The sequence below is a fragment of the Canis lupus genome, chromosome 15, assembly GCF_011100685.1.
Source record: "Canis lupus familiaris isolate Mischka breed German Shepherd chromosome 15, alternate assembly UU_Cfam_GSD_1.0, whole genome shotgun sequence".
In the NCBI taxonomy this organism is placed as follows: domain Eukaryota; kingdom Metazoa; phylum Chordata; class Mammalia; order Carnivora; family Canidae; genus Canis; species Canis lupus.
In genome coordinates this window covers 32,726,043-32,753,610 of record NC_049236.1, presented here as the reverse complement: position 1 = coordinate 32,753,610, position 27,568 = coordinate 32,726,043, and the positions used below count along the sequence as shown (strand labels likewise).

The 27,568-nt window shown below is 37.8% G+C and overlaps 1 long non-coding RNA gene across 1 annotated transcript; it reads left to right on the top strand.

The window, feature by feature from the left end:
• The first annotated feature begins 4,178 nt into the window (after nucleotides 1–4,178).
• LOC111098898 lies at nucleotides 4,179–27,175 on the top strand. Its single transcript, XR_005369960.1, has 3 exons — nucleotides 4,179–4,495; nucleotides 7,312–7,425; nucleotides 26,633–27,175. It is a non-coding gene; the product is annotated as an uncharacterized LOC111098898 (long non-coding RNA).
• Nucleotides 27,176–27,568: the final 393 nt, after the last annotated feature.

The window sequence follows — 27,568 nt, the reverse complement described above, 5'->3', positions numbered from 1 at the left end:
TTGTAGGGTTTTGCCATTGGTGAGAATTTGGAAGTGAGGACAGGAATTTCACCCTGTTTCTGTATAAGTCCCTGAAGCTTGTATGTGATGCTGGTAAAGGGACCTGTAGTGAAGGAAAGAAGCAGGGATGGGGGGGCTGAATTGAGAGGATGTTTTGGATTCTAGGGACTCTTGGGAACCCGGAGTAAAAAAAAAAAACAATCACTAAGAGAAAGTGGCAAGATCAGAGCTGAATGATAAACCTTATGCTATTCGGATATGATACTACCTTGGGGGAATCTGTAAATCCTAGGATTTTCCTGAAAAAAGAAAGCTAAATAAAATATCTGAAAAAATACATTGACATTTTTTGAGTTATGCAAGAATACAACCCTGTAAAAAAGGAGAAAATGATATAGTGAGGTAAGAAGAGAAACAAAACCTGCCCCTTTCTAGAAGTAGCCACTGCTTACATTTTATTATGAATTCTTCCAGATATTGGCTTTGGATAACAATCCTATAAAATATTCATGAAACTTACCCATTTTGTGTTTTTAAAAATAAGTTAAGTATCATCATATTATTATGCTGCTTCCCTCCCCCATCTAATATAGTCAAAGGTTGTAAGATACCATGATATATGCCAAACTATGTAAATGTAGCTTGTTCCTTTAATGACTATTTAGGATTTTGTTGAAAGGATGTGCCATAACCTCACAAATCAGTTCTCTCACAATAGATATTTTAATCATTTCCAGTTCTTTACACCTAAGAAATATTCAATAGTGAACATCTTTGACCGGTTGGGCAACTATCCCTGTGGAGTAGATCCAATGATGGAAAATTCTTGGGACAAAAGGATTTAGAGTGTAGGTAAATTACTAATTTTTTTTTAAGATTTATTTATTTATTCATGAGAGACATAGAGAGAGAGTCAGAGGGAGAAGCAGGCTCCCTGCAGGAGCCCGATGCGGGACTTGATCCTGGAGCTCCAGGATCACACCCTGAGCCAAAGACAGACGCTCAACTGCTGAGCCACCCAGGTGTCCCTCTAAATTTTTTCTTTCCAAACTTTTATGTCAATTAATAAGGCCCTCAAGATTGTATGGTGCTTTTGTTTTTCACAGCTATACCAACCCAGGGAATGATCTGTGTTTTGAATCTTTACCATTTTTATAGGTAAATTGTTATTCTATAGCTTTACTTTGCATTTCTTTAATTATCAGTACAATTTTTTAAAATAAGGTAATTTCCAAAGAGACTCCCACTCACCTACTGACAAAAAAATGACATTAGTTTCCTAGCTAGGTGGTAATGAAAGAAAACAACTAAAAGGATATATTGGAGGAATTTAGGCAGAATGCAGGCATTAATTTGCATTTTCTAATCAGAAATGCATTTATTTTTCTCTTTGTCCTCTGTGGCTCTCCAATTTGAATATTCAGCAGGAGAAGAAGGCTGACTGAATACTTAGATTTAACAACAATAGTTAAACATATTCCTTTCTTATGATTCTGCTCCATCTTTCTAAGGTGAAACATTTCAAACAAAGTAAATCTTAATTTTGAATTCAGATGGCTCACTGCTGAAATCATTATGAACACAGTAGAAATGGGAAACTTTTCAGAATATTTTACCTCTGTAGACAAATTGGCACTTTCAGAGAACATTAGCATGATGTAGGCCCTGTGTATCTATCATTTCCATCTCTTCCCTTACCCCTTCCCTAGCCTTGTCAAAGCCAAGGTTAATGGATGCCCTAGATTGAGGATGGCCCTCAACATGAACTTCCTGGGCTGGCTGGCAGGCACTGTGTTTTCCAAAATGATCTGTCCTGGAACATTTGCTCTCTCACCAGGCTCTCCTTTTCCCTTCTTCCTGTCCTCCCCTCTCTCAACCTTCTATGCCTCTCCTCAGCCCTTCCGCACACCCTCCCTTGCTCCCTTGTAACCTTGCTCAGCCAGCACTCACACTTCTGTCTCTTGGGACACTCATCCTGGGGAGCCCTCCACTTACCAAAGCCTCACTCCCTTCTCTGTCCCAGCCACAGGGACTATGCTAAGCAGGCTCTTCCCCTTTGTCCTACATTAGTTTATCAAAAATCTGGTCCCTTTAGTCAACCGTGAATGTCCAAGAGTATGCACTTGGATCAGGCCACTGTTCTTGGCGCCAAGCAGAGTGGTATGCATGATGAATTATGAAACCCTTTTCCGGACAAGTTTAGAATCTCTGGTTCTGCCAGGGCATTGGACCAATGAATGGGAACATGTGTGACAAATCAGAAAATCCTTCTCGGGAAATGCTTGGGAGGAGAAATCTGCAGTCAGCTACTGTGACAAACTGAAGACTCGATGAAGGCCCTTCAGGGGTGACCTGAAAACAAGCCACTTCTCACTTATGTTTTAAATTTGGGGATTGCATAAGATTTAGCTAATATGGTCCAGGTTTGATTTTTAAAACGCCCACAACAAACTCTTTCTCTGTATTTAGTTTTATACATTATCTCTGTGTATGTGTTAAATATCTGCTACTGCCGTGAAGTTTGATGAAAAGATTAATGCTATCATCTATTCACACAGCAAATACCATGCTTCCTCTTATGTGTCTTTTCTCTAAGGACTGGCTGTGCAGGACTCCCTGTTATGCTGTTAGGTTTCCATTCTGCCCATGTGAACACTCTGGACCTAGATTTTATAGATATGTGACAAGTTCAACAACCACCTCCAGATTTTCTCCCTCCCATTCCCTTTTCTTATTATCACAAGACTAAGAGCCCCAATTTGTTAAGCCAGGCATTTTTAGTGGAGATATATACATGTACACATGAGCACTCCTTACATTTCTCAAGACTCATGAATTATTCAACTTGGTTTTTTTCTCCTATGCACTAGGTACAGATTCTCTCTTTCTCCCTTCTACCAGAAAGGAGGAAAGAATCTTCTTGTTCTTCCTTTTAAAAAATATGACTCCTTTTTATCATTATTTTTTAAAAGTGGAATATTAACATTTTTTTGAGAGAGGCAGCGAGAGGGGGGTAAGGGAGGGAGAGAGTACAATCAGTGAGGGTGGGGGTGGAGCAGGGGCACAGAGGGTGTGAGAGAGAATCTTAAGCAGACTCCACGCTAGGCCCAGAGCCCGATCTCAGTGTCACAACCCTGAGATCATGGCCTGAGCTGAAATCAAGAGTTGGATACTTAAACTGAGCCACTCAGGTGCCCCATCATTTTAAAATAGCATGATATATACATCTCACACTAGAGATGGTTTTGTCCTAATATTTAAAGTCCATCTCCTGTATGCATCATTACCTTATGTTGCCTTGTTAGTAAGATTAAAAAAACAAAAAAAACAAAAAACACTCTAAATCCATTGGACATGTCTCTTTGGCCCTTTCTTGATCACCACTTAGGGAGAGAATAATTTTACAGAATTTGGCTTTATTCATAGTTCCTACTTCAACTTATTACATGTTTGCTGAGTTTAACTGGAAGTCCTGTATTTTGTTTGGTAACCCTAGCTGATATCCTATTCTATGCCTGTTACTACTTTATAATCCTTATCTGTGCTCTCTAACAAATAGAGGGGAAAAAAAAATTGAACAGGGACCATTACAATAAAACCTGAGAAAATTGTAAGCTTTTGAAACAAAAGACTAGTGACTCTGTTCCCTGTTGTAATCTCAGAGCCCTGCACCCTGGAACCATGAGTGTTTGTCAAATGAACTAAAACATGATGAATATTGAGGCCACTGTTTCCCATGCATATCTCTACTTTACCTTGGTTCAAGTCAACTGTTTATTTTTCTACAAGTCCAGATAGTGAATATTTTAGACTTTGTGGACCACATGATCTCTGTTGCAGTTGTTCAACTTTCCCAGCAAGGTAGCAGCCACAGATGATATGCAACCAAATGAGTATGACTGTGTTGCAATAAAGCTTCATTTACAAAAACAGGTGATTGGCTCGATTTGGCCTAAGGGTCAACATTCACTAACATTTGTTGCCTTAGATCCAAGTCCCCCTCCCCACATGTGAATATGAGGCTGATCTATCTCTGCCGCTTCTGGGTGAATGGTGGTGGGGAGAGTAGAGCTGTGATAATGATCACAGACCTTGTCCCTTCACAGCTCACTACCCACCAACAATCCCAGGAGAATATGCATATCTTCTTTTTAATCACATACTTGTGAACAGTTTCAAGGAACCTTAAGTGTTGTTTAAGTATCAAAAATAACCAATAGCAGATAGTGTCAGAAAGGAGTATTTTTTAGTTTTTATTTTGGTTGTTGTTAAAAAACTTTAAATGGAGATGACAAGATCGGGACCTCATCTGGTGCCTTGCTTCCAGAAAAGACAGTCCCTCGGGGGAATGGATCAATGACCCTCACATGCTTGTCTCTCTTGGGGCAGTGAGTTGTTCTTTTCTGAACATCACCCAGGGACCCTGGGATTCCAAGTAAGAGATATCTAGACGCCATAAACTGGAGCCTTATGAGACATCTGGAATTAGAAGGAGGTGAGTAATGGGTCTGTAGGTTCTGATTCGTATTTAAATCTAAGGGAAATCAAAAGAACTTTCTCTCTGTAATTTGAAAAGGTCATGTGAGAGAGTCCTTGTCTAGCCTCAACCTTAGGAGTAATGGGAGAGGAATTCCCAGGGCTGGTGAAAGGAAAAGCTTGGATATGCAGGAGTGCTGGTTGCTAGTGAGATCTGAAAGAGCCAGCCTAGTATGTCTGCTATCAGAGATTCACTGGTGCAACCTGTCTGGCCAGAAAGGGAAGTTTCTATCATTACAGTTGCTAACCTGTCTTGTGCAGATGCAATAAAACACAAAGGTAGAGGCAGAAGAAAAAGAAAGAAAAGGTTCTTCTTGGTGGAAAGGATTTATTTGGTATCTCCAGCCACTCATTTTTTTTTTTCTTTTTTAATCAGTAATTTTTCATTACTCCCTTTAACTCAGCCTGTCAGGCATAGAGTGTTTTCTTGTTTTATCAATGTCTCTTTCCCTTTACCCTGGGACAGTTTCTGATTTTCAAAATATTAATATAAATGCTATAAATATCAATATATATATATATATTTTTTTTTCCTCTGTTCTTTGATTTATGCTGCCTTTTCTCCATGAACCCCAGCTATACCCTCCCCAACTACTCTTTGTCCTTAATGGTTTAGCTCAGATACCACTACTTTTACTACAGAGTCTTTCAAGACTTTGGAAACCTCTCCAGGCCTATTCTTACTCTCTGCATACGTCTGTAGTGACAGACATATAATAATAATTATTATTATTATTCCATAATTCATGGAATTATATAAATATATAATTATCTACTCATGTGAGTTCTTTTGGTTGATTTATCTTTGTCACTCTCCCCAAGCACCGTGCCTTCTACATGGTTAGCCCTCTGTAGAACAATATGATTGAAAAGTAAGGCCCATTGAGGTTAAATGTGACCAATGCTAGAGAGGTAGAAAGCGGCAGATGGAGGATTCTGGCCTGAATGCTTTCCAGTTCCCCAAACCACTGCCTCTTCAGATTAACCTACTTTAAAAGTTCAGGAATGCCTGGCCATCTGTGGCAGACAATTCAATAAGAACAAAATTCAGCCCTTTCTACTGAGGTTTTCATCTTTTTCCTTATTTTCACTCTCTCAGCCAAGGCAACCATCTGGTTCCTTAAAGAAAATCACAAGGTGGAGCTGAGGGGACATCTTCCCTGGGTGTTTTCTAGACCCTCCTGGCTTTTTTGCATGGCTTCTCTCCTGGGGAAGGCTCATCTCCTCATTGCTGCCTCAACTACTCCATCTCCAAAGGCTAATTCCTCTTATTTGTTCTCCCTATCCACAAACCCAACCAAACTAGAAATGTTCTGTCCAGCCCCCCTTTTTTTCTATTACAGAGCTCCGTTCATATTAATCATTCATTGCTAAAATTGTCTTGAGGGTTGACTGATATTAACATGGAGATTTGGGTCTCTTCCCACATCAAATGAAGCCACACAAATAGTCTGTGTTTGTGACTTGTTGGTTTTCCTATCATTTGGGGGGAGAATAGAATCATGGTTTGTTTTACACACACGCACACACACACACACACACACACACACACTGTGCCACTGACCCTTGAGGACAGCTTTGTAGAGCTAGAGTTGCTTTAGAAAGAAGCTGGCTGACATGGATAACAACCGCTACACTTTAGACCAGCACCATCCAATAGTACTTTCTGCAATGATAGAAATGTTCTTTATCCGTGGTGCCCAATACAATAGTCACTAGCCCTTGTGGCTATAGAGCCCTTGAAATATGGTTAGTATGACTGATGAACTGCCATTTTTATGTTATTTAACTTATTAAAATTAATTTAAATTTTAATAGCCATACATGGTTAGTGGCTCCTACATTGCACAAAACAGATTTAGAACATCTGCTCTCATTATTTTAATATGGGGGCTTGTACTACTCTGGCTATTTGATTTTTGACTGATAACAGACAGAAGATGTAAACTTAATTTTGTTTTATTAGAACACATATCCATAAGTGTTCCATTTGAGAATAACCTTGTCAGTAATTCTTGGGTCCCCTGAAATCTTGGTAAGCTTTATGAGAGGGTACAATGACTTAATTGCTGAAAAAAGAAAAGGCATTCCCAAGAATAATCCATATATTCCAAATACTTTTCAGAAACCTTCAAAGGTTGTGTTCTATATATAAGGAGAGAGAGATTATATGGAACTCTTATGTAGAAGCTCTTTAGAGGTTTAGAAGAAGATAGATCCTGAGTACCTGTGCCAGCAGAGCCGGTGACCTTGGGAAAGTCACTTAACCTCTCCAAATTTTTGGTTCATCTGTACTTTTGGAATGCTATTGAAACTATCTCGAAGGGTTTCTGGGACTAAGTGAGATAAGGTAGAAGCAAACAATTTATAAGACACCATACAGATGATAGTTGCTACTGAGATTTTAATTAATATAATCTGTAATTCTTCCAAAGTAATTCAGTGTGAGCATCAGCAACAAGTGGCAGGAACCACTCTGTCTACACTTTTTATTGTAAAGTAATTCTGAAAAAAGAAATTAAACTTCTAAGCATGGTAGAGTTTGCTTTCATATTAATTTGCAGAAATTTTGTGTGTGTTGCTAGACTCTGCAGTTATACAAAGTAATCCTGTTTTGAAAACTAAATCTTAATATATATGCCTTTCTTTATTGACTAAGGCTTTTCAGGTTGAAGATTTCCCTCCTCTGTTTTCATAATGAAAGGTTATCTCAGAAAAACCCTGATAAGCTTTTTCCTTTGTTTCTTATGACTCACTCAGTATCCTGTTTTATAGTCTCTTGTCCTTTGGCCAAAAGTTCCAGGGAAAGTGACATCTCCAATCTAGGGAAGTTAAAGATTTGGGGAAAAGGAGAAAATCACCACATTTAGTCAAGATGTCTTACCCACAGTAAGTATTATTGTTCTCATTTATGGGTGAAGTAGTAATTTCAAATGCTTAACTGTTCCTTTTTTTTTTTCTCTGCCACTGTGTAAATGTGTCTGTCAAGTCATCTGCAAATGACAACAAATTATTCCAAAGGGTAGGGGGATATACCCCAGTCCCCTTTTATTTTTTGTATTTTGAGGATGTCTAAGTGAATTTTGTTTCTTTCATTCAACCTAAAGCATGTTTTTAAAAAAGAAGGAATTTTTTTTTTATTATGGTCACCTATTAAAGTTTTTTTTTTTTAAGACTTTATTTATTCATGAGAGACACAGAGAGAGAGAGAGAGAGAGAGAGAGAGAAAGAGAGGCAGAGACACAAGCAGGCTCCATGCAAGGAGCCTGATGTGGGACTCAATCCCGGGACTCCAGGATCACACCCTGGGCTGCAGGCGGCGCTAAACCACTGTGCCACTGGGGCTGCCCATCTACTAAAGTTTTAAATTTAAATTTCCCACTCTTAGAAATTATATTTGATTTGTATTTACCAATTTCTAGGCTGAATTCTAAAGACTCCTTGATTGAAAAATAAATGTAGGAATTTTCAAAACAGTTCATTTTCGTTTATATACTTAAATGCATGTGAAACAATTGACATAAGGCCTGTTATGTTTGTAAGCATTTAATTATGAAAGTGCCCTTTTGTCCTAAGCAATGAATCAGAGAATGGCTTTGAGATTATGTATTTCATACCTTAACATTTTAGCCAAGCCTAGAGTCTAGATATTTTATGAATTTATTTATAAATATATATATTTTAGATATTATGTCATTCTATAAAATATGCCACAAATACTTGTAACAGAAAACCTTTCTCCGAAGTTCTCTGAAATATAACACCACAGATGAATGAATATTCTAATATGGGCTAATATCAGATGAAGCCATCTTTGTGTTACATGAATCATGAAGGCAAGTTTTAAGTTTTAATCTTTAAGATGTGTCATCAGTTGATCTGAGTTCAAACATGCATGAGATTGTGAGAGCACAAGCTGAACATTATGCTTCCTTTATAACTTGAGAGGACATCTAGGACTTAAAAAAAAAGAAGGCTAAAAAAAATAAAATAAAATTACCATGAGAGTACAGCTAAACTGAATTCAAAGAAAAAAAAATAGCTGCTTTGATTATGTTTAGGCATTCCCACAATTATTCTTTGGAAGCAAATCTAACGTTTCAGACAGCCAGCAGCTGCTACTTCTGGATTTGATACTGTTACGCTTACTGGGGGCCTGATAGGTACCTAGCACTATCTGTCTTAAGCGTACCATCTTCAGACACCCTCTCATGAGGTGGGTTACAATCCCTAGTTTATACATGGGGAGGCTGGAACTTACAGGTTTGATTGAATCAGAAGACAAATCATCTTTAGTTTTAACAATAGGAGCCAAGATTAGATTTTTTTCCCTGAGTGACACATGGAGCATGAGAAATAAAGCAATGGCGTTAGGCTACCATTTAAAGGGTGCTGTGGGCACACTCTCTCACTTTCCTGCCTAGGCATGTCTTCCCTCCCTTCCATCTTTCCTTGTTAACATGCTACTAGTTCTCCAATCTCAGTCCAAAATGTTACCTCCATCCTGATCTTCCAGGACATGACATGCATCTCACTTTTCTTATGTACTTTAGTGTGTTGCTTATAGTTCTGTCAGAACACTGGCAATAATGGATTCATTAAAAGAACATTTATTGATAGTGCCCTTTTGTACCCAGTACAATGGTTAATTGTGGTAAGTCTAGCTTTCCTTGACTTACTCAGCTATATGTGTCTCATAGCACCTACCAGAGAGACTTGCTCATAGGAACTCAATAGAGATTTGAATATTATTCCACTCTGGCCACTCATTGAGCCACATCCAACCTCACCAATGACTTTCTTTTTAATAAAATAGATTACAAATAGACGACACGCTTAGGATACTGTCCTGTATATTGAAGAGTTGATAATGGGGATCTCCACAATTAGAGACTTAGTTATGCTTCAGTGGCTTTCACAAACTGCTTTGGCATCCTGCCCGTGTTCATTGTGGAGGTTTTTCTTTCTTTAAGAGTTTCCTTTCAGTTCATCTAAGAGGGAAAACCTTTGTTAAATACTGCTGTCTTTCACACCTGTAGTTTTTGTGAGAGAAAGCTTTTCAGAGTTCTTGCGGCTGGAATGGCTGAAGATAAGAAGAATGGAGTTGGAACATTAAGAACAGAAGTAATTAGGACTGGGATGAATCAAAATTATATAAGGTTTTCTGGATCCTGCAAGCTTGGCTATAACCTAGCATTTTATATATCTTATATATTATAGTATGAAGTGATTCACTTATCAGGAATAGCAAGAGGGTCGTGTGTGTGTGTGTGTGTGTATAAAACATACATTCAGAGTATACATATTACATTTATTCAGACCAAAAAGCATAGTAAGGATCTTATGAAAGTAATCCTTGAAGATCAACACCAATCGTGGTCTATAGCAAGACATGTACCAATGATTAGAAATAGGTACAAATGGGCACCTGTGTTCTCAGTTGGTTAAGCATCTTTGGCTTAGGTCATGATCCCAGCGTCCTGGGATTAGCCCTACGTTGGGCTCCCTGCTCAGTGGGGAGTCTGATTGTCCCTTACCCTCTACCCACCATCCCTCATGTTCTCTATCTCAAATAAATAAAATCTTAAAAAAAAGAATTGTGAAGTGTAGAATTATGGTTTCTGAAATGTAGACTGATATGGAATTGCTCATGGCTGTTCTAATCAAGGTAGAACATTTCATTTAAAAGCAAAAATGAATAAGATTAGCAATAGATATTGAAACTATATTCCCAGCCTTAACATTATTAATACTTCTCAGCTAAGAACATTCTTCTCTGTTGCTATTAATTTTTAGTTATTAAGCAGAGGCTGTAAATAATAATCATCTCTTACATTTGAATAGAGCTTAGAAATTCTTCAAACTGTTTTCATCTAGATTTTCTCAGCAGTACAAATATATTAACATACGTTTAGAGTGCCAATGGTATTGGGGGCATTATATGTTATATCATTTATTCACAAAACAACTCTTTGAGATAGTCCCTGTTATCTCCATGGTAAAAATGAGAAAGCAAACAGATACACTTTGAACTTGTTTAAGTTTGCCCAGCTAATCTAAGGCAGAGATAAGATTCAAATTTAGGCTTTTCTGCTTTCAAAGCCTTTGTAATTTTTCCTTGAAAACTGAAGAAAAGGAAGTCCAGTAACTTGCCCAGGGTCATAATTCATGGCAGGCTAGAACTCAGAATTCCCATCTTTTACTTATTACCATATTCTCTATTGCCTTATGCTTTACGCATATACATTAGAAAGCCAAGATTAATTTTTTTCCAAGATTAATTTTTATTATTTAAAAATTTCCCTTTTCTTGTGAAGGTTAAATTTGGTTCTGATAGGAAATATGCTGCCAGGGACAGCTTATCGAACTAGAAATTCCATATAAAGCCTGAGGCTAGTATCTGAGTAATAAGCCTGGGTGATGTAAATACTCTTTTTCTTATGGTCATGCTGTATACAGTTAAAGTTATCTTAAGCATTGTTTAAGATAGTTAGTTGGGAAGTATTCCTCTGAAAATCTTTCCCACTTGAAGTCCCCTGAGATTGCATAAAGTGCAACCTTTGGACTTCAGTGACACCCTGATAATAGCTGTCACATGGGATTAAATTGTTTCCAATTAAATTGTCACCTCCTTAAGAAACAGGGAGGGTGTCTTTTTTGCATTGATTATCTGCAACTCAGATATGCAAACATGACAATATGCATATCTGTAGAAATTTGTTGGGAGAAAACTCTAGAGCCCAGCAGTCAAACCAAAGCCCATTCTCTGGACTGATAAATGGCAAAACTTTGAGGATACCAATCCTGTTCAAGCAAGTTTTAAAGGTAGCTATATTCTGATCAGAGAAGAGTTAAAAGTAGCAAATTACCTTTGGCATACCTAGTTCCTTTTATACATACACTCAGCTCCAAGAACATAGCCCCATACATTTGTTCTTTGGAATTAAGTAAAATCAGGGTGATATCTGTTGCGTCCCCTGGGGTAATGGGAATTAAAGTTAGGTAGAAATCTTTGGAAAATTTGAATTTCAACTTTCAAAGAAGACTGAATACAGACCTTTTGATTGTAAAGACCACGTGTTTCCCCTTCCTAGGGTCAATGAAATCAAAGATGGAAACGGGATGTTTACTTCAAAAGCACAGACCTAGGTGGCGCTTAATGGTTTGAAATGGTACTTTAGTGTTTAGTCAGTGTCCCCTGAAAATTTCTCACACCCAGGGACTGGATGGGCCAGGCCCAGTAAACATTAGCAATATCAGATGATTTTAAAAAATAACCCAGTTCTCCACAATCTCATCAATAGTCCAGGCTAAGAATTCTCGGAGGGATTGGCTCACTGGTCTGCCTGGTTCTTGAGGAAGTGCTTGTGTATCAGTCCTAGATACTGAGGGAATAGTCTGTCTTACGTTCTTAAGGGCACCCAATAGATAGGTATTCCTTTTATGCCATGGATGCCTTCCGGGGGACATCTAGAGCTTAAGCTAGGAATGGTTACTCATTTGTGTCTCTTGCTTGTTTGAAGCTGGGGTGCCAGTTATTTAAAGGTCTTAGTTTTGTAATGAATTTCTTCTGATATTATTTCCCCATTCGCCTATTATTTGAGATGATAGCTCAAAAAAAAAAAGCTAAGCTTTAAGTGCAGTCCTGATGATTCAACATTCCAAATGTTAGGAATGTAATTTGAAAAAAGAAAAAAAAAAAAAAGAGGAGGGGTATGCAATTAAGTTCAAAGAAACTTGACTTTCTATCAAGATGAGATTGCCATGAGATAAGTGCAGAAATGCAAATATTGTTCTGATGAGTGAAAGGTTTTAATACAGGCATGACCAGTTTGACCAAAGCCCTCATTCTAGAAACCTTTCATAAAGGAAGTCTGTCTGTCATTATGTGAATTCCAAAACATCTGCTCTGTGGAACAATGGAGTGGTGCCTGAGGTCTGTGCTGTACCAGGGTAAATTTTGTTTTGATTAAAATGAAAATAGCATGGGAATCTTAGAATTTAGAAAGGCTCTAGAAACAAAGCCTCATTCCTGCAAATATCTTGCTAACCTACATGAAACGATTTGTTAGGAATGGGTATAATGTGGTGGGCACTTCTAGGACTTAGTATGTTTCTAAGAAATTTCTCAGCTCTTGGCCAAGATTTAAAAATTATATTCCCTTTTCAGAAATTGAGGTATTAAAACATACATTCAGATATGGTCCTAATCAGAACATTCTTAATTTTTAAATATATTCTAGAAGCAGGATTTTTTTTTCAAGAAACAGGATTTAAATGTTTCTATAGTTTCTCCTTTTGAACAGATTTGTGTAAATTATGCTTTTCTAAAAGTATAATTGCTCATTCTTAGGATTTAGAAAAGAATGGACTTTTAAAAATCTATAAAAGCATTAGATAAAAGTTACAAAACAGTCTCATCAGCTAATCTAACACTTAGCAGTAAACAGCAAGGCTTTGATTAAATTCTTTTTGATTTGCTTTGTGTATGTGTGTGTGCATGTGTGAACATCAATGGTTTTAGTTTTTAAAAAATATCTTTTCCCTTCATAATGATTTTTTTAATGGTAAAAAACAAAAAAAAAACAAAAAAACAAAGCAAAACAACAACAAAAAAAACAAGTACCCAATGACTTTAGTAAGACTAACAGTGTATAGTGAGATGTTTGACACAGAGGAGATACATGGTTACAAAAAAAGAGAAAGGAATGGGTCCAGGGACATGGTGGATGGTGCTATACTTGTCATTAGGAAAGAAGCACACATGCCATGCCATATATTTCATGGCAAGCTGGTCAAAGACATTATTTTAAAATAATGTGTGGTTCACTGGGAATCATTTTACTTCTATTCTTATTCTCAAATTAGGTTAATTTTTCTTTTAGTCTTCTCAAAGGGGAAAATACCCCATCTCTTTACAGACCTCCAGGGAAAGGCATGGAGGTTTGAGGCAAGAGAAATCTAAACAGCCAAATTATGTCATAGGCACAGATCCCATTATTCAGTGGCAACTCTTCATCAAGCTTTCTGTGGAAAGTCAGTCCTTACCACCATACTGTCTGCTCAGTTGTTCAGGACTGATTGAAAAACATGTTCAGTCAGGAGATTTCCTTTTAGACACAGTGAGAGCCATGATCGTTTCTGAATGCAGAGCTTCCTATTTGAGGGCAATCATTTATTTATATCATGGATGGATTTTTTTCTTTAAAGCACAATTTTGAGGTTTACTATTCTCAGGAAATCTATCAAAGTATGTGTTTGAAAGGCTAAATGTCAAGATTCCTGCTTGCTTTGCCACAACTGTTTTTCAGCCTCTCCAAAATCACAGATGGGTGTTAATGTTTCAGTGAATGAGATGTTCCATTGTCTGAAATAATGAGCTTCTAGCTTTCATGTTACAACACAATTCCAGGGTCAAGCAATTTCTTCTTAATAATAATGACTATAGGCGTGATTACTGTAATAGTTATGGGATAGATGCCACCATTAAACAAGTTATGTATGTTCTTGAGGCCCTTTTTCCCACCTGTATGATGAGGATCATAATGCCCTCCTACATATTGTTATGAGAATTAAATGAGAAAATGCATGTAATTATAGGTCCACAGTAGGTGCTCAGTAAAGAGTAGTTATTCTTTTCAGTAATGGCTTTACATTGCATAGGATATCTGTTACTTCAAGATAGGTGCATATATGATTAAGTAGGACTTTCCCCCCTGGGAGTCAAGCCTTCAAAGAAATAAACAATACTGCTCATGGAATGAGTCTCCATTAGGATGGTAATAAATACAGCTCTGCTGTTCTTGGTGAAATAGCCCCAATGATTACTATGCTCTTATTTTTCTCTGTCAGAAGAAGTAAGATTATAGCCCTGGGTCAGTTTGACTTAAACCCAGTTTCTGGTCATCTGACCCCAACACTAGCTACCTTTTAAAAATAAGAATTCTGTAAAAGATGGAACTTTTAATAAGCTATTTTCATCTACTATTTTAAGTCATAAAATTGTGAAAGTATTGGCTATTATGTAATTTAATTAGTATTTTCTCCCCTCCCCTGTTTTTAAAATTTATGCCGGGGGATAGTATTGAGAAAGGCATTATTTTAAAAATTGAAGAAATAAATAACCTGACACAAATGATTCATCTTTTCCTGGATTGTGATATTTAGAACAAAATTGAAAAGGTAGACTTTTAATATTGTGATTAGATTATTTCTCCTATTTTTGCTCTATGCTTCATATACTGCGCTAGTCAAATCCCTACCCTCCGAAGTTTTAAAGTGAAACCAATCTTTATCTCAGTAAATTTTTGAGAGCTGCCTTTTATTGAAATACAGAAATTTCCAGAATGAACTGACCAAAATATAAGTTAAATTACTTGAGATGAAGGCTAATAATACTCCTTTGGAAGTCATCAACTATTGGGTTATTATAGCTGTTGTTCACAATATACAAGGTTCAACAAGTCACACTAGCCAGGGTTCAGTAGTTCATCACAGATATGCATCTGCAGTTAGAGGTGCTTTTGAAACTTGTCAGGGAAATCTTAAAAGCATTGTCTCATTAATTTTCATATTATTTCTCATTATATCTGTGGTGGCAGATAAGTATGAAAAGGCCTCAAAACAGCATATCCATTAAAAAAGACTCATTTATTAATCTCAGCATGGAGTAGAAATTCTTCAAGTTGATTACGTCTTGCTTCATGGTCCACATAAAGCAAGGATTTGAGCTCAGTACTGACTCCAAATTTCACACTGAACTTCTCAGCTTTGGCTATGCCTTCTAGAATGATACAGGGAAAGAAAACAAACCAATAAATAAAGTCTTTACCTCTGCAAGGTTCTGTGTCTTTTTCTTACCTGTATCCTCTATCAATATCCTTCATGTTCTTTTCTCCATCAGCCCCACAATTTGTCTCTGTAAAATTCCCGTCTCAAGGCTTTTAATCTTCCTATTTGTGTCTGACATCCCACTCAGGTTAACAATTTCCTAAGTATTATTCTAACTTCCATCTCCCTTCAGAGAAAAAACATTGACATCAGTGGTAGGAGAGATGTCTTGTGTCTAATATTTTGTGGTGTGAGCTTTGGATTTACTTTGCCTCAGTGTCATCTTCTGCAGAATGAGCCAGTGTCAGTTATCCAATGTTAACAATCCTTCAAGTCCTAACCATGAAGATGGGAGAAATTAGTGCCTAGACTCCTATAGCCCAAATGCCTGGATTTGAAGCCTGTTTCTAGCACCTGCTGTTGCTGTGATCTTGTTCAGTTGCTTTATGTTTATCAATCTCAGTTTCCTTATCTGTGGTATGGGCCTAATAATGATTTCTGAGTATTGTTATGAGAATTAAATGAAACACACACACACACACACACAGTCCTTAAAAAGAATCTGGAATATGCCAAGTACTCAATAAATATTAGCTCCTATTACTAACCACTTCCACTAGCCTATAAGTTAGGTTTATAAAAAGCTTTCAGTTACAGTATTTCAATTAACTTTAGCAAGGATCCCAATACCAGGATGAACACTGAGGCCCAAAAAGGTCAAATGACTTATTCAAGATCAGCAGTTGGCGGCAGGTCCAGAACTGGAGCCTGCATGTCAGTCTCCTAGCTCAGGGCTCTTTAAGTTACACAAACATAATAATACATTTGCAACATGGTAAGTCTCTAATGGCTCACACCCAGATGTTGTGATCTTTATAAAATTTTCTAGGAGTCTCTGTTATTAATATAGTCACTGTTGTTATTTTATACTACATGGCTACTAAAAATAATCATGATCTGTTATCTCAATTACCTAATCTAGGAGTAATATTCATTATAGTAAACTTGAGTAAGGTCTAGAGTTAAAACAGTTTTTTACTCTCATTCATAGTTTTCTTGAGGCTGTAGGTTGGGATAGGGAATGAATTGTTGCAGAATTAACTTGAGGATTGGCATTGCAAACAAAGACCACCACTTACTCTCTGCAGAAATGTGCCACCCCTAGGATGTTCTGTAACAGTAGTATGGACTGTGGGTGTGTATAAGTGTGTATTTGTGGGTCTAATTGTATGGAAATGGAGAGAGTAGTCCACTTTTGAAAGTGTTGATACATTTCTGTTCAAATATATTAATCAGTATTCCTATCTCAACTATACATTGGGGGAGAACAAGTTTAAATGCAGAACTAGTCGACTTACTTGGCTTCTTTACTGAGAAAGTGTGATCCATTTTGTGCCTACAAGGATAAAGTGCAGGAAGCTTTTCCTTTCCTTTATTATCCTTGTAATATCTATTGATCTATACCTGGGAATTGCAGGTAACAAAAATGTACAGAAGAGAATAGCAGTGACCAGACAGACAAGACAGAAAAAGTACAGGAAGACAAACTGGGTGAGAAGTGCATTTTACAAAGTAGTAAGTGGATTAATTTATTTTAACAAAAACAAGGCATCACTTAGAAGAAATATGATGTGAGATAGGTCAGGCGCTAACCAAGGCAGAGTCATCAGCAAATCTTGTGGGCTTGTTTTCTTCTAACCAAAACAACACTTCTTGTTTTGTTTTTACCAGGAAAAGCAGCTAGCTGGTTATTGAATTCATAGTGGATGATACGTACAATTCTAAACACGTCAGCTGCATCATTTCATTTTCTCCTTACAACAATCCTAACAAACCTCTGCTGTGGGTATCTTGATTCCTGTTTTACACATAAGGTTTGGGAAATTTACAGAGTTTTCATAGAGCTGATAAACTGAAGAGTTAGATAAATTGAAATACATTTCTGCCAGGCTCTGAAACTTGTAATCTTCACCACTGCACTTGTCAACATCTGTTGAGGATGATATTCATGAAAAGTGTGATGGTTAATTTTATGTCTCAACATGACTAGGACCCGGTACCCAGATATTTGGTCAACATTTTTTTTTGTAGATATTGTCATGAAGGTATTTTTTCGATGAGAGTATTACGTAAATTAGTGGAAATTGAGTAAAGCAAATTACTCTCCATAATGTAAGTGGGGTCCATCCAATTGGTTGACAGCCTTAACAGAACAAAAACTGGAATCCTGGAAGAAGCAATTCTTCCAGCATACGGCCTTCTGACTTGAACGATGGCATCAACTCTTCCCTGCTTGCTGGCCTGCTCTGCAGGTTTGAGATTTGCCAGCCTCCATAATCATGAGAGCCAATTTTTTAAAATGCATCTCTCTTTTTTATATAAATGCACCCTATTGATTCTGTTTCTCTGGAGAACCCTGACTAATACAGAATGCTTCCTCTTCTTCATTCAAATGAGTTCGCTGAGTGATAGCGCAGAGCATGTTTGCCTGGTGCATCTCTGTAGGTCACGCCTAGATGGGCATGAAGGACCTCCATGAGCTTTCTCAAGGGTGCTGGCATGGCAATAAGAGCAGATGAAGCTTCTTTTCTCCAATACATTGACTATACTCTTTATTTCCTAGCTTACCAGCATAAGTTGGGCCACATTATTTAGTTTATAGTAGATACATTCCAGTTTTTCTTAGGCATATATTCAGAAATTAGCCACAGTTAGTACATATGTGATATACAGCTTTTTATATAAAATTAACATCTCGTGAAAGCTGATTACATACCAGGTATCTTTCCATATCAAAAAGATATGTTGGGATCCCTGGGTGGCGCAGCGGTTTAGCACCTGCCTTTGGCCCAGGGCGCGATCCTGGAGACCCGGGATCGAATCCCACGTCAGGCTCCCGGTGCATGGAGCTTGCTTCTCCCTCTGCCTGTGTCTCTGCCTCTCTCTCTCTCTCTCTCTCTGTGTGTGTGACTATCATAAATAAATCAAAATAAAAAAAAGAAAGATATGTTATCTTTCATTCCGTGTAAACAACTCTAAACATAAACAACACAAACACCAAACTTTTTCAGGAAACTAAGATGAGGAAACTAAGATTCAAGAAGAATTAGTAACTTCCATTAGGTAAGTAGAGGAGTGGAGATATCAACCCAGATCTGTCTGGCTTTGAACACCATCTTCCAAACAACTACAGTTAATAACAGTTTTTGGTACATTACGTACTTCTGAAAATGAGCACAACAATCTAAACTATGAACACTGAATACAAACTAGTTTATTTTCAGATAATAAACTAAATATTATGATATTCTTAAGTAAATATCTGTCATTAGAATAATCTTTGGTGATCTACTTCCAGTACATTATGCTATTCTTTAATTCTGTACTTTAACAGTTGAATGAATAGTTGGCCTGATTTAATACAATAATTACTCAATGCTATTTTATCATCATATTTTATCTGTTTCAATCATATTGGATTTATAGCATTTATAATTCATAACATTCTTTTCATTTATTTACTTTCACTCATTTAATAAAATTATAAGAACAGAATGTGATACAGTCAGCTATGCAGGTAAAAATAAGGGTTTTTAAACCTGAACTGTTGACAAGTGGATAACTACCACCATTGGAGAATTCAAAATACTTATTTATCAGTTGGTGTATATGCTTGCAAAAGGTTTGTTAAGGTATAATGAATGCAAGTGTTTTGGCGTTTTTTTTCAGAGAGAGATTAACTTGTGAAACTTGTTATGTTTTTCATAATATGTCTATTGTTTATCCTGTGTCCCATCACAAATTAACTTCAGACTCTTGGAATTTAGTTTGGCTAGTCCATGAGTCAATACAAAAGCCTACTAAGAAAAGCTAAAACCAGTTAATCAACAGAAATAAAATGTAGAACATTTAGTAAGCACTCTCTTGATACCCTCTGAGTTATGGGCATATTTTTAAACTCACGTTCCACATGACCTTTTGTGAGAAAGCAAATGGCAACCTCATAAGCATTTACCAACTTAAATGGAGACGACCAGGTTTGGAAATGGATGGCTTAACACAATATTATCTCTAATATTTAGTTTCAACTCTAGAAGGCAATATTATCTCTTTATCCTAGCAAATTAATATGGTTGACCAAACTAAATCTGGACAAAATTAGATGAGGTTTAAAGAAGTCAGACTGTGGTGGGCAGATAACTTTAGTACAAGTCTTAAATAGAATCAAGAACATTGGAGCTCTTCTACTTCTGAACATGGAGATATTTTGCCAAGACATGTGTCATCATCACTACAATGAGTGCATTAGAGACTGGGAAAAGTGTTGGAAAGTCCCACAGTGAGGTGGCTGCCAAGGGAGGTGCTTCTCTGTGACCCTTACTGAGGTAACCAGGGTACTATCAAATTTAGCCCATAAATGATTCAAAGAAGTATGAACAGAGGAAATATTCCAACTAGAAAAAACAAAAAACAAACAAACAAAAAAACAAAGTTTCTCCACTGTCAGTTTATTACCAATAAATCCTGAACTCTTTTTCTCTCCTATCCTCCTCTCCAAAGCTAAAAATGTTCAATTCAAAATAAAGAGCTCAATAGGAGTACTTGGGTTGATCCAATGATCTGATGATTATTTTAGCCTGGTTAATTAACTGGATAAGGCTGAAGAGCATGGAACTGAGTTAAGTAAGCATAATCATAACTTTATATCTACAACATTTTGTAAGCTCAGAGAAGCAAGTGGATCAAAATGTTTAACTGGTTTATAATTTAAGTGGATTTTAATATTATAGACACTCCATGTAATTCTCTGTGAGTTTATTTGATACAAACTAAGTAGAGGAGAATTTTTGAAGGAAGAGAAGAGAGTCTTTAATTGATACCAAAAGTTAAGTGTGTTGAGTTACCATTTGGTGTGTGACGCAAGCTGTAAAGCATTAGAGAGGAAATAAGCCTGGCTCACATTTGGTGGACTTTAGGCAGGATTCAAACACATCTCTCTTCTCTGCTAAAAAATGAAAGGCTTCTATGGAGGTGGGGAGGCATATCCTCTTTGATATACCATATAAAGCACAACTAGGGTGATTGCAAGGCAACAGGATGTGGGTGTCTGATGCTGTGCATGTTGACATCAGCAGCTGTGGGGACATTTTCCTTGGGTTTCACACCACCAGCAATTGAACCAGCTGCTGTGAGTAGCACCACATACAACATCAAGCAAGACATTGTGGCTCAGCATCTCTCATGGCCCTGCAGTCCGCAGGGTCTTAGAGGGAAGTTGACTTTGCTCAACAGTTCTTTCCCCCTCTGTGACCTGACTTTGCCTCTGGCTGTTTTCACAGCTGTGTGCATGCTCCAGTCAGCTCACAGAGGACTGTGGATTGCTGGGAAAGGCATGCTCACCAGCCAGCCACCTCAAAGATAAGAACAGTCAGTTTTCTTCCATTCTTGTCCCTGCCTCCTTGGTAATGATGACAAAATGGGGTTCCCTAAAATACATAGATGCAGCTGGAGACGTATGTATACTCCTTTCCATTCCTTGGACCCTTCTTCTCCTTCTGTGAGACCTCCCACAGACCAGTGTCACTTATGTGACACACATCATGTTCTTCCTCTCATAATTATTGTTGGTGTGCAAAGCTTACGCCTCCTGTTTGAAACAGGAAACATGACCTTCTAATCTTTTTATTTTTCACAGCAGCTGTAAGAGGACTTGAAAAGCAATATTTGTTAGATTGATTAAATGTCAGAAGCATTTGAATGAAAAAACAATAGGTCTATTAATTCTTTAGCTATTTACTGAGTGGCTGCTAGGTTCTAAGCACTATCCTAGTTCTAAGTGGATGATATAAGTTCTTGCTGTTGGTTAAGTTTTGTGAGAGAGAGAGAGAAAGAGAGAGAGAGAGAGAGAGAGAGAGAGAGAGAACAAGATGTGATAGGAGTACAGAGCAAGGAGGAATGAATTCTGTTTGGGGAAGTCAAGGCTTCCAGGAGAGGATGGGTTGATCAGGATCCTGAAGGATGGGTAGTATTCAGTAGGCAGAAAAGAGAAAAAGGGCATTTTAGACAAAGTGAACATTTCTTGCAAAACCACAGTCATTGTGAGTGACATTTTAATTAGGAAACCAAGAAAAGTTCAGAGTGACTGGAGCATTGAGGGGAATACGTGGAGAAGGGAGAAAAGAGAATTTATTCATTTTCTATTCCTGCATAACAAATGACCAGAAACTTGGTTGCTTCAAATAATACATTTATTATTTCAAAGTTTCTGTGGGTTAACCGAGTCCTTTGCTCAGGGTCTCATCAAGCTGATGTTGTGGAGTTGATTGGGGCTGTATCATACCTGAGGCTTGAGGGTCTCTTCCAAGCTCACATAGTTGTTGGCAGAATTCAGTTCTTTGGGGTTTATGTGGTTAAAAATCTTTCTCTTGCTTGTTGTTGATTTGACACCATTATAAGTGACTAGAGATCACCTTCAGGCCTTTGCCACGTGGCCCCTCAGTGACAGACAACATTGCCAGTTTACTTCGTCTTTGAGGCTGACAGGAGAACATCGGACACTTCCCCTTCTCTGAAGACACTCATTTGATTAGATCAGGCCCACTCAGGACATTCTCCCTTTTGATTAACTCAAAGTCATGTGATTATCCCATCATATTCACTGGTCCTGCCCATACTCAGGAGAAAGGTATTATAACAGGGCAAAATGCAGGGGATTAGAAATCTTGCTAGCTATCTTTTAATTCTTCCTACCACAGAGGAACTCGAATGAATGGTATAGAAAAAACTGAAGGAAGAGTCTAAAGTCCTAATTTTCTCTAGGCCTTGCTGCTTATTATTCATCCTTTTTGAGTTCCTTCATTAATATAAATTATTTTACCTATAAAACCCTCATAGAGATAGTCTAAGTAATAAATAAAGTAAAATATTACAGGAAACTGCACATTGCTCTAGGTTTCTATGTTTGGTATAAAGGATCTTATAAGCCATGTTGGGGAGCTCACACTCTCTTCTTTAGGGCAGAGGGTGGAAAACTCATCAAAGTCTCTCAGAAGGGAAAAAACATGATCAGATTTGCTTTATGTACTGGGCCCTGATGTTCAGAAACCTGGCTTCAAACCAACCACTCATTCGTATTTTAGTTCTCCTAACACATACTAAGAGTTTGGTAATCATTTTTGGAAGTTTTTTATATTATGGAAAATTTCAGACATATACAAAGTAAATAGAATAGCATAACGTTTCCCTGTGTATTTATCATTAAGCTTTAATAGTATCAACACTCTGTCATGCTTGTTTCATTTATATCTCACCCCTCTTCCCATCTCTTTTGGCTTTTGTATTATTTCTTTATTTAGTTATTTTTAGGGTTAGACTTACATATGTTAAAATGCACTGGTCTTACCAGTGATTTTGTGACTTATGTGATTTTGACTGATATAAGATACGATCTTATCTTCACACCCCATCAAGTTATGAAATGTTGTTGTCACCTCAGAAAGTTCTCCCATGCTTCTTGTGAGTCAGCCCCTCTCATCTACCTCAGAGAAAGCCGTTGCTTGATTTTTTACCCATAAGTTAGTTTTGGCAGTTTTAGGACTCAGTGCAGATGGAATCACACAGCCTGTATGCTTTTGTGTCTGGTTGGTTTTTGTTTTTCTTTCTCATTTTCTTCTTCTTCTTTTTAAATTATTTATTTGAGAGAGAGAGAGAGAGAGAGGGAGAGAGAGAGAGAGAGATAGGGAGGGAGGGGCAGAGGCAGAGGCAGTGAGAGATAATCTCAAGAAGACTCCCTGCTGAGCATGGTGATGACTTAAGCCAAAATCTAGAATTGGACACTGAGCCACCCAGGTGTCCCTGTTTTTGTTTTGTTTTTGTTTTCTGAAGCATAATGTCTATGAGAAGCATCCATGTTGTTGAGCATATTAGCACTTAGTTCCTTTGTAGTATTTATTTAAAAAAAACCCACCATTTTTTTTTTTCATTTTTCACATACCTGGGCTGTTCGCAGTTTGGGACTACTACAAATAAAGTGGCTATGTACATTCTTATAGTGTCCATCGGTATATGGACATGTATTTTCATTTTTCTTTGATATATATATATATAGGAGTAGGATGGCTAAGTCAAAGGCAGGCATAAATTTAAATCTATTAGAAACTGGCAAACTTTCTTCCAAAGTGCTGATGGCTTTTTTATTCTCCAATAAGCAGTGTTTGTGGATTATGATTGCTCTATATCCTCTCCAGTGTTTGGTGTTGCTTACCTTAATTTCAGTCCTTTTGATGGGTGTATGCTAGTGTCTTATTGTGGTTTTAATTTGTATTTCCCTATGACTAATGATATTGGGTCATCACGTTCAGATGAATAGCATTGCGTAAGAGCATGGGTTTTAGTGTCAGACTGACCCTGGTTCAATTCCTTGCTCTGCTTCTGGCCAAGCAAGATGCTTGACTTCTTTGCAAAAGGAATATACTTCTAGTATCTTCGTCATGGAGTTGTTGTCAAGATTAAGTGAGACAATACATATCAAGTTCTTAGCAGAGTTCATGGTGCAATAAAGAAGGGTTTTACTACTCATGAAGAATGCTTAACGACATACACTTATTGATACACAAGTTGTCAAATGGGTGATTTATTGTTATTTGTTTTAATAAAACATTTTTTAAACATTTTGAGACTATTTTAAACTTACAGAAGAATTGCAAGAAGAATATGAAGAATTACCATATATCCTTCATCGAAGAGACTCTATTCAACATTGCCAGTTGCCCAGTAATATTTTTCTATAGGAAAATGTCTGATTAATATATGCTTTTAGTGGTCATGTCTCTCTTGTCTGCTTGAATCTGAAAAGTAAAGTCTTCCCTGACTTTCATGATAGCTGTATTTTAAAGATCAGAAACCAGTCATTTTGTAAAATATCATTCAATTTGGGTTTTTCTAATGTTTCCTTATGACCAGAACCGTGTTGTGTATATTTCTCTGGAACATTACAGAAGCAATGAGTCTGTGTTGTCATATTGTATCTATAGCTATTTTTAAATGGAGGAAATTTAAGTGGCGGGGGTTGGGGGGAATCATGTGTACACATAAAGGCCACAATCCCAAACTCTCCTTTCTTACCTCTACATATGGCATAAGCAAGCCTCTCTCTGCCCTTGATGACTTCCTCCCTGAGCATCCTGGACTGCTTGGATTTGGCTGCACATCACAGGCCTTTCCCCCCATAATGAACACACACCGGTTCCAAGGCTGCAGCTTCCTTTATATCATTTCCCCTTGTTGCTCTACAGAAGCACACAATACCCGAGCCAGTGACTTCTCTCTTTCTCTTCCCCACCTCTAGTTCTTTTTTTTTACTAATTTCAATATATGCCATTTAAAAGATTTTAAAAATTTGTGGAAAGGCAGGCAAAAGTGAATTTTTTTTTTTTGGAGGTGAGAGTGCGGAAGGTATAACCTTAAAAAAGAAAGAAGAATGAGCTCTTCCTTCTCAAATATCTATTTTGATAAATTCACTAAGGTAGGGGGTAACATAATTCTTCCTGGCTCTACTCCCCAACAAGGTGTGTATCAGAACCACCATGAGCTTGGAAGAGGGCATGAGTGGTTTTAAGAATCTTCCAGGTGATTCTAATTTTCTCCTGTCTATCCCTCCTGTATTTCGGTGAGACTCCCTTGTTAGAATCAGGAGAGAAGAGGGTGAAGGAGGGAGCCTAGAGCTGTTCAGAATGCAGGGGGTGGCTGACACCTAAGAGGGCTGAGGGCATGTGGCTACCAAAATAGGAGCAAAGCCAGGAATAGGAAGCTCCTATGCTTTGAAAAGGAAGGGGTCTGTCAACATCATGAAAAGCTTCAGAAAAGTGAAGTAGGATAAAGAATAAAAGACAATCACTGGAACTAGAAGTGAAGAGGTCATTGGCAAGGTTTCTATTGGTGTGCATTGTTGGAGGTGGAAGGACAGAATGGAAGCCACATTTTACTGGGTCAAAGAGTAAATGGGAGGTAAGTAAATTTGGGTCTCTCCTTCAAGAAATGGTTTAAGAAGTGGAACAGAGAAGGAAACAAAAAGAGAAGCGGGGAATGGGCAAATTATTTCTCTGGGCCTCAGTTTCTTCCTCCATAAGATGGGGTAATGATAGTATGTATCCCATGAGATTTTGTGAGACTTCAACAGATTAACAGATCTCATCCCCACATGGTTTTGGGAACGTGGAAAGTAGTCAAAAAAGTCATCTGTGTATTATATTATCAAAGGAGAAATTAACTCCTTTCTTCTTATCCCAAAGTTTCAAGAATCATTACATTTGCCCATTTCCATTGTAAGTACCTGCTTTTCCATGTAGGTCATGGCCTCCACCAGTTCCAGACACATGATACACTAATTCAACTTCCAGTTGCTCCTCAGCTCCGCAGTACCATGGCAAAACTCTCTAGTCTTTGAAAAGACCCATCCCCGCTGCCTCCCCACCCCCCTCCAACATCAAGTACCTAAAAGACTAGGATAACAACAACAGCAACAACAACAACAACAACAACAAAAACACAACCAGTGGAAACTTACAAGAAATCTGAAGAAAAATGGTTGACCTTCCTTTCAGAATGAATTGGTACCAGCCCTCAGTGCTTCAAGCATCATCCTTTCTCTCCCTTTCATCCCTTCTCTCTCCATTATCATTCCTGGTCCTGTGTCACAAGGTTCCCAGCTAACTAGACATTTTTTTCCCTTAAATTTGGGAGCCTTTCTTCAGTACTCCTTGTTCCGCTTACCCTTTTAAAATACTGCCTCCATCATCTGCTTGCCCTTGCATTTGATGTGGGGTACTCGGGGGAATGAGAGAAGAATAAATAAATACAAGTATTCTAATGGAAGAAAACAGGGTGGCAACATGAAAGAAACATTGGCTTTCATATCAGGAGGATTTAAACCTCGGGTACAACACTCACTGGGCAGTGATATCACTTCGGTTCTCTGTGCTTTAGTTTGTTCATTATTAAATATTATTAAAATGGTACCAATGATCTAAAAATGTGACCACATCATGGAGTTTAGGGAAGCATAAATGAAATCATGTGAAAGAGCCCCTGGCAGTAAAAGATCTACCCAGACACATCAACCACTTTCCCCACCTGGGCTTTCAAAAAGGCTAAATATGTGTAATTTATAAAGTGGGGAATAACTTGGCTGCATCCACCCCAAGTGGCTCTTGCTTCATGAAGGAAAAATAACATATTCGCGCTTTTTTTTTTTTTTTTTCCCTGACAGAAGTCATTGAAGGGGAATAAATCTATTTCGGATAACCGTGAATGGAACCTTTGAGACTGCTATAACATCCTGTTGCAAAGCGTGCATTTATATAAATGGAAATAGAGTTTGCGGGTACTAAAACCTAAATGAGACGTAAAGGAAGCACATGCTCATCTAAGAATGTAAGGCCAGGGCAGGGGTGCTGGATCCTAACTGGTAGTTCCCTTGAGTTCACACATTTTGTGAGTTCTGTGTAATGTACGTTTGCAGAGGGAATTTTTTTTCATATTTCTTAGAAGGCCATAACATGGACCAGTTAACTGGTTTTATTTTGAGTCACCCTGAGTGTACAGAAGCTGTAATGTGGATAATAAACCAGGAGTTTTGCTGCACCAATGTTGTATCAACACTCTTGCTCTGATGACTGCTGTCTGCTTGCCTCAGACGCAGGGCTTTCAGGCCTGTTGGAAAACAGAGTGGGGGAGAAGCTTCCTGAGAAGATTTACTTCATACAGCTGCCCCAGTTGGTCTTCCTACCATGACTCGAGTCTACCTGAAGACTTGTGTACTATGCCTTTCTAACAATGGAATTTTCAAAATGGGGAATAGTAGGGTTGGATGTGGCATTTGATCTTAGTTCCCTCAGTCCTTTGAGCCACTAATTCTAAAAAGTCGTGGTCACATCAGTTGTGGACAAATACCTATGTCCAACTTTATCAGGAAAGCTTTTTTTCCCCCTTGTAATACATTTGCTTATTCATTCAAGCCTTTATTAGCGTATATAATGTGCATCACACAATACACAGCGCCGGTGATTCAGCCTGGTGCTGTTAGATAGGTCAGGTTCCCTGCAGCCAGAAGGAGGGAGTATAGAGGATCTTGGGAGGGGAGAACTCCTGTCTCATAGATGCAGCAGGTTCCAGTTCATCAGCCTGGTCCAGAGAGGGAGATGAA